This window comes from Macaca nemestrina, chromosome 1 (genome assembly GCF_043159975.1).
Source record: "Macaca nemestrina isolate mMacNem1 chromosome 1, mMacNem.hap1, whole genome shotgun sequence".
NCBI classification, from domain to species: Eukaryota; Metazoa; Chordata; class Mammalia; order Primates; family Cercopithecidae; genus Macaca; species Macaca nemestrina.
This window is the reverse complement of record NC_092125.1, coordinates 104,128,980-104,142,428: the sequence shown is the minus strand read 5'-3', so window position 1 is coordinate 104,142,428 and position 13,449 is coordinate 104,128,980. Positions and strand designations below refer to the sequence as shown.

At 47.2% G+C, this 13,449-nt stretch overlaps 1 long non-coding RNA gene across 1 annotated transcript in view; it reads left to right on the top strand.

The window, feature by feature from the left end:
- Positions 1–2,676, top strand: part of LOC105498261 (uncharacterized) — a 46,395-nt gene extending 43,719 nt beyond the window's left edge. Inside the window, exon 3 of the long non-coding RNA XR_011616305.1 lies at positions 2,138–2,676. This is a non-coding gene — a long non-coding RNA (uncharacterized lncRNA). The remainder of the gene's footprint in view (positions 1–2,137) is intronic.
- The last annotated feature ends 10,773 nt before the right edge of the window (positions 2,677–13,449 follow it).

Below are 13,449 nucleotides of genomic sequence, written 5' to 3'. Positions count from 1 at the left end.
CTCCCAGCTAATTTTTTGTATTTTTAGTAGAGACAGGGTTTCACCGTGTTAGCCAGGATGGTCTCGATATCCTGACCTCGTGATCCAACTGCCTTAGCCTCCCAAAGTGCTGGGATTACAGGCGTGAGCCACCGTGCCTGGCCTCTTCTGCCTTTTTTTTTTTTTTTTTTTTTTTGGAGACGGAGTCTGGCTCTGTCGCCCAGGCTGTAGTGCAGTGGCCGGATCTCAGCTCACTGAAAGCTCCGCCTCCCGGGTTCATGCCATTCTCCTGGGTCAGCCTCCTGAGTAGCTGGGACTACAGGTGCCCGCCACCGCGCCCGGCTAGTTTTTTTGTATTTTTTTTAGTAGAGACAGGGTTTCACCATGTTAGCCAGGATGGTCTCGATCTCCTGACCTCGTGATCCGCCTGTCTCAGCCTCCCAAAGTGCTGGGATTACAGGCTTGAGCCACCACGCCCGGCCTTCTGCCTTTTATTAAAGCTCATCTTTGGGTGAAAAATTGCCGCGATCTTCTGCAGTCCAACTACAACAAACAGCGCTTTGATCAACCTTTAGAGGCTTCAACCTGGCTGAAGAATTTCAAAACTACAAATGGGCACTTCCTGGCTGGGCTCGGTGGCTCACGCCTGTAATCCCAGTACTTTGAGAGACCGAGGTGGGTGAATCACTTGAGGTCAGAAGTTCAAAACCAGCCTGAACAACATGGAGAAACCCCATCTCTACTAAAAATACAAAATTAGCCAAGTGTGGTGGTGCATGCCTGTAATCCCAGCTACTCGGGAGGCTGAGGCAGGAGAATCGCTTGAACCCAGGAGGCAGAGGTTGCGGTGAGTGGATATCTTGCCATTGCACTCCAGCCTGGGCAACAAGAAGGAAACTCCGCCTCAAAAACAAAACAAAACAAAACAAATGAGTGCTTCCTGAACCAGGTGACTAGACTCCCAGAATTTGAGTGCTAGGTAGTCTTTATATGGCTTCTGTCCTCCTTGTGCCCTGAGTACCAATGGACCATGGAGAACTGATACTGGAGTTGGAATAACTGTATCATTTTAAATTTCTTTCATACGTCTTGCTCACAGTGGACTCATAACTTGAAACTCATTTATCCATGTGAAATAAATAGGCAACAGTAAGTTGTTCCCATTTTGTGGGTAGCAAAGTGAAATCCAGTTGATTCACTGACTTTTCAAGGTACAGCCTCCAATCCCTGGCAAGCACATTTCCAACTACATGATTTTCTCCAGATAAGATCTTTTTAGGGAACCAGAAATGTATTGGAAAAATTCTTCTTTACCCTGGTGATTCTTGGATACCCTGTCTAGACCAGGGGTCTTCAACTCTGGGTATAAAGCAGAGTCACCTAAGAGCTTGTTAAAAATGCAGATGCCATTCTGGACATTTTCATCAGAATCCCTTATGTATGTTTCTTCAAGTCTCCAAGCGGAAACGGATTAGAAAGCATTCACTTTGGTCAGGCACAGGGGCTCACGCCTCTAATCCCAGCACTTTGGGAGGCTGAGGCAGGCGGATTATCTGAGGTCAGGAGTTCAAGATGAGCCTGGCCAACATGATGAAATCCCGTCTCTACTAAAAATACAAAAATCAGCTGGATGTGGTGGTGGCTGCCTGCAATCCCAGCCACTTGGGAGGCTGAGGCAGGAGAATCAATTGAGTCCAAGAGGCGGAGGCAGTGAGCCGAGGTCGCGCCATTGCACTCCACCCTGGGCAACAGAAGGAGACTGTCTCAAACAAACAAACAAAAAAAAGCAGATGCCAGAGTCTCATTCTTGACATTTTCACCAGAATCCCTTGTTTTTTCCTTTTTTTTTTTTTTGTTTTTTGAGACGCAATCTCCCTCTGGGTGAAGTCCAGAAGACACTCTTGGAGTGGAGGGAGAGCTCATGGTGGATTGGAGGAGACACAGAAAAGGAAATAAAAGTCCGTACAAAAAGTATTTTTTTGCATACAAAAAAAAAGAGTAGCTTGTTGGGGTAAGAGTCTAGAAGTAAGATCTCTTGGCAGATGATAATTACCTCAGAACGTAATTTGGATATGGTAGCCTCTGGCTACACCATTTCCTGGGGAACACAGTGCAGCAGGAGGAAACTGCCACTTACCTGTGTTTGTCTCCATTTTAGCTCCTACAGAAGAAGGGAAAAAAGAGCTGCTGTTCCTAAGTAACGCGAACCCCTCGCTGCTGGAGCGGCACTGTGCCTACCTCTAAACCACGATCACAACATGTGAGGAAGACAGTGGACATCTGCTTTCGGTCAAAAAAAAAAAATTCCATAATGTTCCAAAAACCAAAACTTGTATTTTCATGTGCCAAGTACTACCCTGAACCCACAAGATGGAAGTTATGTGTAGGCATTTTATTACGTATTATAAGTAATCTAGAGCTGATTTAAAGTGTTCTACGGGCAGATCACTTGAAGTCAGGACTTTGAGATCAGCCTGGCCAACATGGTGAAACCCCACCTATACTAAAAATGCAAAAATTAGCTGGGCATGGTGGCGTGCGCCAGTAATCCCAGCTTCTCAAGTGGCTGAGGCAGGAAAATCACTTACTCGGGAGGTGGAGGCGGCAGTGAGCCGAGGTGGTGGCACTGCACTCCAGCTTGGGCGACAGAGCAAGACTCTATCTCAAAAAATACATACATAAATAAATAAAAATAAAATACAGTGTACTGTGCCATTTTACATGAAGGACTTCAGCATCTGAAGATGTTACCTGGGGAAAGTGGGGTCCTGGAACGAATCCCCCATAGGTACTAGGAATCACTATAATGGAAAATCAGTCATAGTCCCTTTCTCCCAGTACTTTCCTAGAAGGAACCTCTGTTACCAAATCCTAGAGGCAAAATTCTACACAAATGTATATATGGCCAGGCATGGTGGCTCATGCCTGTAATCCCAGCACTTTGGGAGGCCGAGGCAGGCAGATCACTTGAGGTCAGGAATTTGAGATCAGCCTGAACAACATGGTGAAACCCCATCTCTACTAAAAATACAGAAATTATCCTGGGGTGGTGGTACGCACCTCTAATCCCAGCTACTCGGGAGGCTGAGACAGGAGAATAACTTGAACCTGGGAGTTGGAGGTTACAGTGAGCAGAGATCACGCCACTCTACTCCAACCTGGCTGATAGTGAGACTCCACTCAAAAAAAAAAAAAAAATGCTGGGCGTGGTGGCCAAAATCCCCACACTTTGGGAGGCCAAGGCAGGCAGATCACCTAAAGGTCAGGAGTTCGAGACCAGCCTGGCCAACATAGTGAAACCCTGTCTCTACTAAGAATATAAAAATTAGCCAGGCATGGTGGCAGGCACCTGTAATCCTAACCACTCTGGAGGCTGAGACAGGAGATTTGCTGGAACCCGGGAGGCAGAGGTTGCAGTGAGCCAAGATGGCGCCATTGTACTCCAGCCTGGGCAACCAGAGCGAAACTCTGTCTCAAAAAAAAAAAAAAAATATATATATATATATATATACACATATATATATGCTGAACCCAACATGCGAAAACCCCATCTCTACTAAAAACAAAAAATTAGCAAGGTGTGGTAGCGGGCACCTGTAATCCCAGCTACTGCGGAGGCTAAGGCAGAAGAATTGCTTGAATCCGGGAGGCAGAGACTACAGTGAGCCAATATTATGCCACCGTACTCCAGCCTGGGCAACAGAGCAAGATTCCGTCTCAAAAAATAAAAAAGGAATATATTGTATATTATACTATATATTACTTTGATATATATACTTTGAAATCTATTTACTTGACAGTAATACATTACTTTTATTTTATTTTATTTTTTATTATTTATTTATTTATTTATTTATTTATTTTTGAGACGGAGTCTTGCTCTGTAGCCCGGGCTGGAGTGCAGTGGCCGGATCTCAGCTCACTGCAAGCTCCGCCTCCCGGGTTTAGGCCATTCTCCTGCCTCAGCCTCCGGAGTAGCTGGGACTACAGGCGCCCGCCACCTCGCCCGGCTAGTTTTTTGTATTTTTAGTAGAGACGGGGTTTCACGGTGTTAGCCAGGATGGTCTCGATCTCCTGACCTCGTGATCCGCCCGTCTCGGCCTCCCAAAGTGCTGGGATTACAGGCTTGAGCCACCGCGCCCGGCCTATTTATTTTTTTTTTTTGAGATGGAGTCTCGCTCAGTCGCCCAGGCTGGAGTGCAGTGGCCGGATCTCATCTCACTGCAAGCTCCGCCTCCCAGGTTCCCGCCATTCTCCTGCCTCAGCCTCCCGAGTAGCTGGAACAACAGGCGCCCGCCACCTCACCTGGCTAGTTTTTTTGTTTTTTTTTTTGAGACGGAGTCTTGCTCTGTTGCCCAGGCTGGACTGCAGTGGCCGGATCTCAGCTCACTGCAAGCTCCACCTCCCGGGTTTATGCCATTCTCCTGCCTCAGCCTCCCGAGCAGCTGGGACTACAGGCGCCCGCCACCTCGCCCGGCTAGATTTTTGTATTTTTTAGTGGAGACGGGGTTTCACCGTGTTAGCCAGGATGGTCTCGATCTCCTGACCTCGTGATCCGCCCGTCTCGGCCTCCCAAAGTGCTGGGATTACAGGCTTGAGCCACCGCGCCCGGCCCCCCGGCTAGTTTTTTGTATTTTTTAGTAGAGACGGGGTTTCACCGTGTTAGCCAGGATGGTCTCGATCTCCTGACCTCGTGATCCGCCCGTCTCGGCCTCCCAAAGTGCTGGGATTACAGGCTTGAGCCACCGCGCCCGGCAGTAATACATTACTATCAAAGTAATATATATTCTACTATATATTGTATATGAAAGTAATATATAGTATATTATGTATGATATTGGTTCCTATATATAATGTATATGTATTAAAAATATACAATATATATAGAGAGACGGAGTCTTGCTCTGTCGCCCACGCTGGAGTGCAGTGGCATGATCTCGGCTCACTGCAAGCTCTGCCTCCTGGGTTCACACCATTCTCCTGCCTCAGCCTCCCAAGCAGTTGGGACTACAGGCGCCTGCCACCACGCCCGGCTAATTTTTTGTATTTTTAGTAGAGATGGGGTTTCGTCATGCTAGCCAGGATGGTCTCGATATCCTGACCTCGTGATCTGCCCGTGTCAGCCTCCCAAAATGCCGGGATTACAGGCATGAGCCACCGTGCCCAGCCATATATATATATATATTTAAGAGACAGTCTTGTTCTGTCTCCCAGGCTAAAGTGCAGTAGCGTGATCATAGCTCATGGCAGCTCTAACTCCTGGACTCAATTGATCCTTCCTCCTGAGCATCCAGAGTAGCTTGGGACCACAGGTGTGTGCCGCCATACCTGGCTCTGGCTACCTTTTTTTTTTTTTTTTTTGAGACAGAGTTTCTCTCTCATCACCCAGGCTGGAGTGCAATGGCACAATCAAGGCTCACTGCAACCTCCACCTCCTGGGTTCAAGTGATTCTCCTGCCTCAGCCTCGCGAGCAGCTGGCATGACAGGCGTACGCCACTATGCCTGGCTAGTTTTTTGTTTGTTTGTTTGTTTTTGAGACAGAGTCTCGCTCTGTTGCCCAGGCTGGAGTACAGTGGCATGATCTCGGCTCACTGCAAGCTCCGCCTCCTGGGTTCACGCCATTCTCCTGCCTCAGCCTCCCCAGTAGCTGGGATTACAGGCATCTGCCACCATGCCTGGCTAATTTTTTCGTATTTTTAGAAAAGATGGGGTTTCACCGTGTTACCCAGGATGGTCTTGATCTCCTGACCTTGCGATCCACCTTCCTCGGCCTCCCAAAGTGCTGGGATTACAGGCGTGAGCAACCGCACCCAGACACACCTGGCTAATTTTTTAGTGCTCAGTAGAGACAGAGTGTAGCTTGGTTGCCCAGGCTAGGCAACATGGCAAAACTACAGAGTGGCCGGGCACTGTGACTCACGCTTGTAATCCCAGCACTTTGGGAGGCCAAGGCGGGCGGATCACCTGAGGTCAGGAGTTCAAGACCAGCCTGACCAACATGGCAAAAGCCCGTCTCTACTAAAAATACAAAAAATTAGCTAGGCATGGTGGCAGGCGCCTGTAATCCCAGCTACTCCAGAGGCTGAGGCAGGAGAATCGCTTGAACCCAGGAAGCGGAGGCTGCAGTGACCCAAGATTGCACCATTATACTCCTGTCTTGGCAACATGAATGAAGCTCTATCTCAAAAACAAAAAAAGGCTGGGTGTGGTGGCTCACACCAGTATCACAGCACTTTGGGAGGCCGAGGCAGGCGAATCACAAGGTCAGGAGATCCAGACCAGCCTGGCCAACATAAGTGAAACCCCATCTCTACTAAAAATACAAAAATAAAAAAAATTAGCCAGGTGTGGTGGCGGGTGCCTATAGTACCAGCTACTTGGGAGGCTAAGGCAGGAGAATTGCTTGAACCCAGGAGGTAGAGGTTATAGTGAGCCAAGATCACGACACTGCACTCCAGCTTGGGTGACAGAGTTAGACTCAGTCTCAAAACAAACAAAAACAAAAACAAAAACAAACAAAAAAAATAGAGAGTGAGACTTTTTTTTTTTTTTTTGAGACGGAGTCTCACTCTGTGGCCCAGGCTGTAGTGCAGTGGCAAGATCTTGGTTCACTGTGACCTCCACCTCCCGGGTTCAAGCGATTCCCATGCCTCAGCCTCCCGAGTAGCTGGGATTACAGGCATGGGGCATGACCCCCAGCTAATTTTTGTATTTTTAGTAGAGACGTGGTTTTTCCATGGTGGACAGGCTGGTCTCAAACTCCTGACCTCAGGTGTTCTGCCCACCTCCGCCTCCCAAAGTCTTGGGATTACAGACGTGAGCCACTATTCCCGGCCTCCCTGTCTCTAAATAAATAAATGAATGAATAAATAACATCAACAAAATAACTGCAAAATGTACACTAGAAACCATATTCCTGATGAGAATTTAAAAGATCTAACTAAATGGAAAGACAATCCATGTTCATTGATTGGAGTACTCAATAATGTTAAGATGGCAATTATTCCCATATTGACCTATAGATTCAATGCAATCACTATCAAAATTTCAGCAGGTTTTTTGGAAAACTGGAAAACTGCCCAAGCACGGTGGCCCATGCCTATAAATCTCAGCACCCTGGGAGGCCGAGGTGGGCAGATCACTTGAGCCCAGGAATTCAACACCAACCTGGCCAGCATGGTAAAACCCCCTCTCTGCTAAAACAACAAAAATCAGCAGGGTGTGGTGGTGCGTGCCTGTAATCCCAGCTACACGGGAGGCTGAAGCAGGAGAACCACTTGAATACGAGAGGCCGAGGTTGCAGTGAAGGGCTGGCCTGCCCCTCCACATCTGTGGGCGTTTCTCGTTAGGTGGAACGAGAGACTTGAGAAAAGAAATGAGACACAGAGACAAAGTATAGAGAAAGAAAAAGTGGGCCCAGGGGACTGGCGCTCGGCATACAGGAGACCGGCGCTCGGCATACAGAGGACCTACACCGGCACCGGTCTCTGAGTTCCCTTAGTATTTGTTGATAATTATCTTTACCATCTTAGAAAAAAGGGAAGTATGGCCGGGCTCGGTGGCTCACGCCTGTAATCCCTGCACTTTGGGAGGCCGAGGCGGGCAGATCACGAGGTCAGGAGATCGAGACCATCCTGGCTAACACGGTGAAACCCCGTCTCTACTAAAATACAAAAAATTAGCCGGGCGCGGTGGCGGGCGCCTGTAGTCCCAGCTACTCCGGAGGCTGAGGCAGGAGAATGGCGCGAACCTGGGAGGCGGAGCTTGCAGTGAGCTGAGATGGTGCCACTGCACTCCAGCCTGGGCGACAGAGTGAAGACTCCGCCTCAAAAAAAAAAAAAAAAAGAAAAAAGGGAAGTAGGCCGGGCGCGGTGGCTCAAGCCTGTAATCCCAGCACTTTGGGAGGCCGAGACGGGCGGATCACGAGGTCAGGAGATCGAGACCATCCTGGCTGACACGGTGAAACCCCGTCTCTACTTTAAAAATACAAAAAACTAGCCGGGCGAGGTGGCGGCGCCTGTAGTCCCAGCTACTCGGGAGGCTGAGGCAGGAGAATGGCGTGAACCCGGGAGGCGGAGCTTGCAGTGAGCTGAGATCTGGCCACTGCACTCCAGACTGGGCGGCAGAGCGAGACTCCGTCTCAAAAAAAAAAAAAAAAAAAAAAGAAAAAAGGGAAGTAGCAGGATAATAGGATCATTGTAGGGAGAAGGTCAGCAGTAAGATATATGAATAAAGATCTCTGTGACATAACGTGCTGTGCCTTGATATGCATATGCAAACATCTTCATAAACCTTTGTAGTGCATAAAGAGCAGCATTGCGCTAACAAGTCCCACCTTTCGCCCTAAGGCGGTTTTCTCCTTTCTCAGTAAACAGAACATACAAGGCAGGAGACAGATGCTTTTCTCTATCTCAACTGCCAACAACCCCCAAGAAGCCTTCTTTCCTCTTGTCCTCTTGTACTGGTCCTCCTCAGCACAGACCCTTCACAGGTGTCAGGCTGGGGGACGATCAGGTCTTTCCCATCCCACCAGGCCATATTTCAGACTATCACACGGGGAGAAACCTTGGACAATACGTAGCTTTCCTAGGCAGAGGTCCCTGCGACCTTTGGCAGTGTACGTGTCCCTGGGTACTTGAGATTAAGAGAATGATGATGACTTTTCACAAGCATACTGCCTTCGGGCACTTGTTTAACAAAGCACACCCTGCACAGCCCAAAATCCTTTAAACCTTGAGTCACCACAGCACATGTCTTTTGCAAGGACAAGGTTGGGGGTAGGGTCACAGATTAACAGCATCTCAAATACAGAACAAAATGGAGTCTCTTATGTCTAATTCTTTCTATATAGACACAGTAACAGGCTGATCTCTCTTTCTTTTCACCACATTAAAGTGAGCTGAGATCACACCACTTCACTCCATCCTGGGCATCAATGAGACTCTCTCTCAAAAAAACAAAAGAAAACAGAAATTACAAAAAGAAAGAAATATCATGATTACAGAATTAACATACTTCAGTAATTGGTAGAAGAGACAAAAGAATTGGTAAGAACATAAAGATTTAATAGCATGATTAGGCCGGGCGCGGTGGCTCAAGCCTATAATCCCAGCACTTTGGGAGGCCGAGGCGGGTGGATCACGAGGTCAGGAGATCGAGACCATCCTGGCTAACACGGTGAAACCCCGTCTCTACTAAAAAATACAAAAACTAGCCGGGCGAGGTGACGGGCGCCTGTAGTCCCAGCTACTCGGGAGGCTGAGGCAGGAGAATGGCATAAACCCGGGAGGCGGAGCTTGCAGTGAGCTGAGATCCGGCCACTGCACCCCAGCCTGGGCGACAGAGCGAGACTCCATCTCAAAAAAAAAAAAAAAAAATAGCATGATTAACACACTTGTCCTAATGGAAGTGTTTTTAAAGATGATATCCCAGACTGGGCACAGTGGCTCACATCTGTAATCCCAGTACTTTGGGAGGCCGAGGCAGGTGGATCACCAGAGGTCAGGAGTTCGAGACCAGCCTGCACAACATGGTGAAACCATGTCTCTACTAAAAATACAAAAACTAGCAGGGCCTGGTGGCGGGCACCTGTAATCCCAGCTACTTGGGAGGCTGAGGCAGGAGAATTGCTTGAACCTGGGAGGCAGAGGCTGCAGTGAGCTGAGATCATACCACTGTACTCCAGCCTGGGTGACAGAGCAAGAGTCTGTCTCCAAAAGAAAAAAAAAATTAAATCTTAAAACAACTTCTTTTTTTTTGGTAGAAGTTCTTTTACATTCACACAATATATTTTATTTTTGACAGTCTAAATACAGTCATCTTTTTTAACCCAGGAAGACAGAGAGAAAGGAGAGCAACTTAAATTGCATAAAGCTGAACTTGGACATCACCAAACCTCTAGAAAGGCATAAGATTATGAAATAATGCTTTAATAAACGTACTATTAATTTTTTTTTTTTTTTTTCCTGAGAAGGAGTTTCCTTCTGTCTCCCAGGCTGGAGTGCAGTGGCGCAATTTCGGCTCACTGCAAACTCCGCTTGCCAGGTTCACGCCATTCTCCTGCCTCAGCCTCCCGAGTAGCTGGGACTACAGGCGCCCGCCACCACGCTCGGATAATTTTTTGTATTTTTTGTGGAGACAGGGTTTCACCATGTTAGCCAGGATGGTCTCGATCTCCTGACCTCAGGATCCGCCCACCTCGGCCTCCCAAAGTGCTAGGATTACAGGCGTGAGCCACCATGCCCAGCCAACATATTATTAATTTAATAAGCACTTGTTCTACAAAGTAGAAAACACATCAGGTCATTATATTTGACCCTTGAGCAACAACATTTCTGGACTGCATGGGTCCACTTATTCGCAGATCTTTTTCAATAGAAGTTATATAGAGTGGACCTGCCTTTCTGGCCTCACCTTCCACCTGTCAAATCCCAAAACTTCTGAATGTACTTTCTTTTGAAACACATAAAGAACCCGTTCAAAATTGACTGACAATGGACCATAAACTGACTCAATATATTTCAAAGAATTTAAATCATACAACTGTGTACTCTGATTCTAATGCAATTTAAACTAGAAACCAGAAACCAAAAGAGAAGTAGAAACTCCTCACATGTCTGGAAATTAAAACATATTTTTCTGATGTGCCCATTGGTCAGGAAAAAAAATCAGAATGTAAGTGAGAAATTAATTCAAATTAAATGATTATATAATTACTAAACACAAAACTTAAACAAAAATCTTGTACATTGGAAATACTGGGTGGCAGGGCACGGTGGCTCAGGCTTAGAGTGTAATCCCAGCACTTTGGGAGGCCAAAGCAGGAGAATTCCTTGAGCCCAGGACTTCAAGGCCACCCTGGGCAACATGGTGAAACCTCATCTCTACAAAAAATGCAAAATGAGCTGGGTGTGATGGCGCAGGCCTGTAGTCCCAGCTACCTGGGGGGCTGAGGTGGGAGGATGGCTTGAGCCCAAGAAGTTGAAGTTGCAGTGAGCCATTTTGTGCCACTGCACTCCGGCTTGAGTGACAAAACAAGATCCTATCTCAAAACATGATAAAATTAAATATTTAAAAATATTAAAATTAGGCCGGGCACGGTGGCTCAAGCCTGTAATCCCAGCACTTTGGGAGGCCGAGACGGGCGGATCACGAGGTCAGGAGATCGAGACCAGCCTGGCTGACACGGTGAAACCCCGTCTCTACTAAAAATACAAAAAACTAGCCGGGCGAGGTGGCGGGCGCCTGTAGTCCCAGCTATTTGGGAGGCTGAGGCAGGAGAATGGCGTAAACCTGGGAGGCAGAGCTTGTAGTGAGCTGAGATTCGGCCACTGTACTCCAGCCTGGGTGACAGAGCGAGACTCTGTCTCAAAAAAAAAAAAAAAAAAAAAAAAAATTAAAATTGATAAAAACTGATTTACTATGGACAGAAAACAGATAACTTTTCGCCTTTAAAACAGACAATATTGGGCTGGGCGCAGTGGCTCATGCCTGTATTCCCAGCACTTTGGGAGGCTGAGGTGGGTGGATCACCTGAGGTCAGGAGTTCAAAACCAGCAGGGCCAATATGGCAAAACCCCATCTCTACTAAATATACAAAAATTACCTGGGCGTAGTGGTGGACACCTGTAATCCCAGCTACTCAGGAGGCTGAGGCAGGAGAGTCACTTGAACCCGGGATGTGGAGGTTTCAGTGAGCCGAGATTGCACCACTGCACTCCAGCCTGGGCAATAGAGCAAGACTCCATTTCTTTTTTTTTTTTTTTCTTTTTTTTTTTTTTGAGACTGAGTCTGGCTCTGTCGCCCAGGCTGGAGTGCAGTGGCCGGATCTCAGCTCACTGCAAGCTCCGCCTCCCGGGTTTATGCCATTCTCCTGCCTCAGCCTCCCGAGTAGCTGGGACCACAGGCGCCCGCCACTTCGCCTGGTTAGTTTTTTTTTTGTATTTTTTAGTAGAGATGGGGTTTCACCGTGTTAGCCAGGATGGTCTCGATCTCCTGACCTCGTGATCCGCCCGTCTCGGCCTCCCAAAGTGCTGGGATTACAGGCTTGAGCCACCGCGCCCGGCCAAGACTCCATTTCAAAACAAAACAAAAACAATATTGAAAATAAAAAAGCACACCACCACAGATCCTGCAGATGTGAAACAGGTTAAATGAGTTCACAATAAATAACTTGGTAGTAATAGCTCTGAATTTGTAGATGAAATGGACAAATTTCCAGAAAAATATGGCTTACCAATATTGACACAGAAAAAATATAAACTTTAAATACTCCTATACTAATACAGAATTTGAATAATTCATAAGTGAAAAATTTTCTACAAACACTCCAAGCAGGGCACGGTTCACTCCTGCCATCCCAGCACTTTCAGAGGCCGATGTGGGAGGATGGCTTGAGCCCTGGAGTTCGAGACCAGCCTGGGCAACATAGAGAGACCTCCCCTCTACAAAAGAAGTTTAAAATCTTGTAGTCACAGCTACTCCGGAGGCTGAAGTGTGAGGATCGCTTGAGTTCAGGGGTTCAAGCTGCAGTGAGCTGTGATCCAGCCATTGCACTCCCTCCAGCCTGGCTGACGAGATAATGTCTCAAAAACAAAGAAAAACCCACTCTAGGTCTATGTAACTTGGCCTGTAAATTCTAGCAAACATTCAAAGAAATGATGCCAACCTCATACAAATTCTTATGGAAAAAAGGGAAAATACTTCCCAACTTGTTTTTGAGGCCACTGTTACTCTAATATCAAATGCTGATAAGAACATTAAAGAAACCGGGCGCGGTGGCTCAAGCCTGTAATCCCAGCACTTTGGGAGGCCGAGACAGGTGGATCATGAGGTCAGGAGATCGAGACCATCCTGGCTAACACGGTGAAACCCCGTCTCTACTAAAAAATACAAAAAACTAGCCGGGCGTGGTGGCGGGCGCCTGTAGTCCCAGCTACTCAGGAGGCTGAGGCAGGAGAATGGCGTGAACCTGGGAGGCGGAGCTTGCAGTGAGCTGAGATCCGGCCACTGCACTCCAGCCTGGGTGACAGAGCAAGACTCCGTCTCAAAAAAAAAAAAAAAAAAAAAAAAAAAATAGATCCAACTGTTTTTTCTTTTTTTTTGACAGAGTCTTGCTCTATCACCCAGGCTGCACTGCAGTAGCATAATCTCAGCTCAGTGCAACCTCTGCCTCCTGGGTTTAAGCAATTCTCCTGCCTCAGCCTCCCGAGTAGCTGGGACTACAGGCTCTGGCCACCATGTTCAGCCTTTTTTTAAAAAATTTAATTTAATTTAATTTTTTTATTTTTAGTAGAGACAGGGTCTCGCCATGTTCGCCAGGCTGGTCTTGAACTCCTGGCCTTAAGTGATCTGCCTGCCTCAGCCTCCCAAAATGCTGGGATTACAGGTGTGAACCACTGTGCCTGGCCAAGATCCAACTTTTTTTTCCTATGTTTTCTTCTTCTTCTTCTTTTTTTTTTTTTCAGATG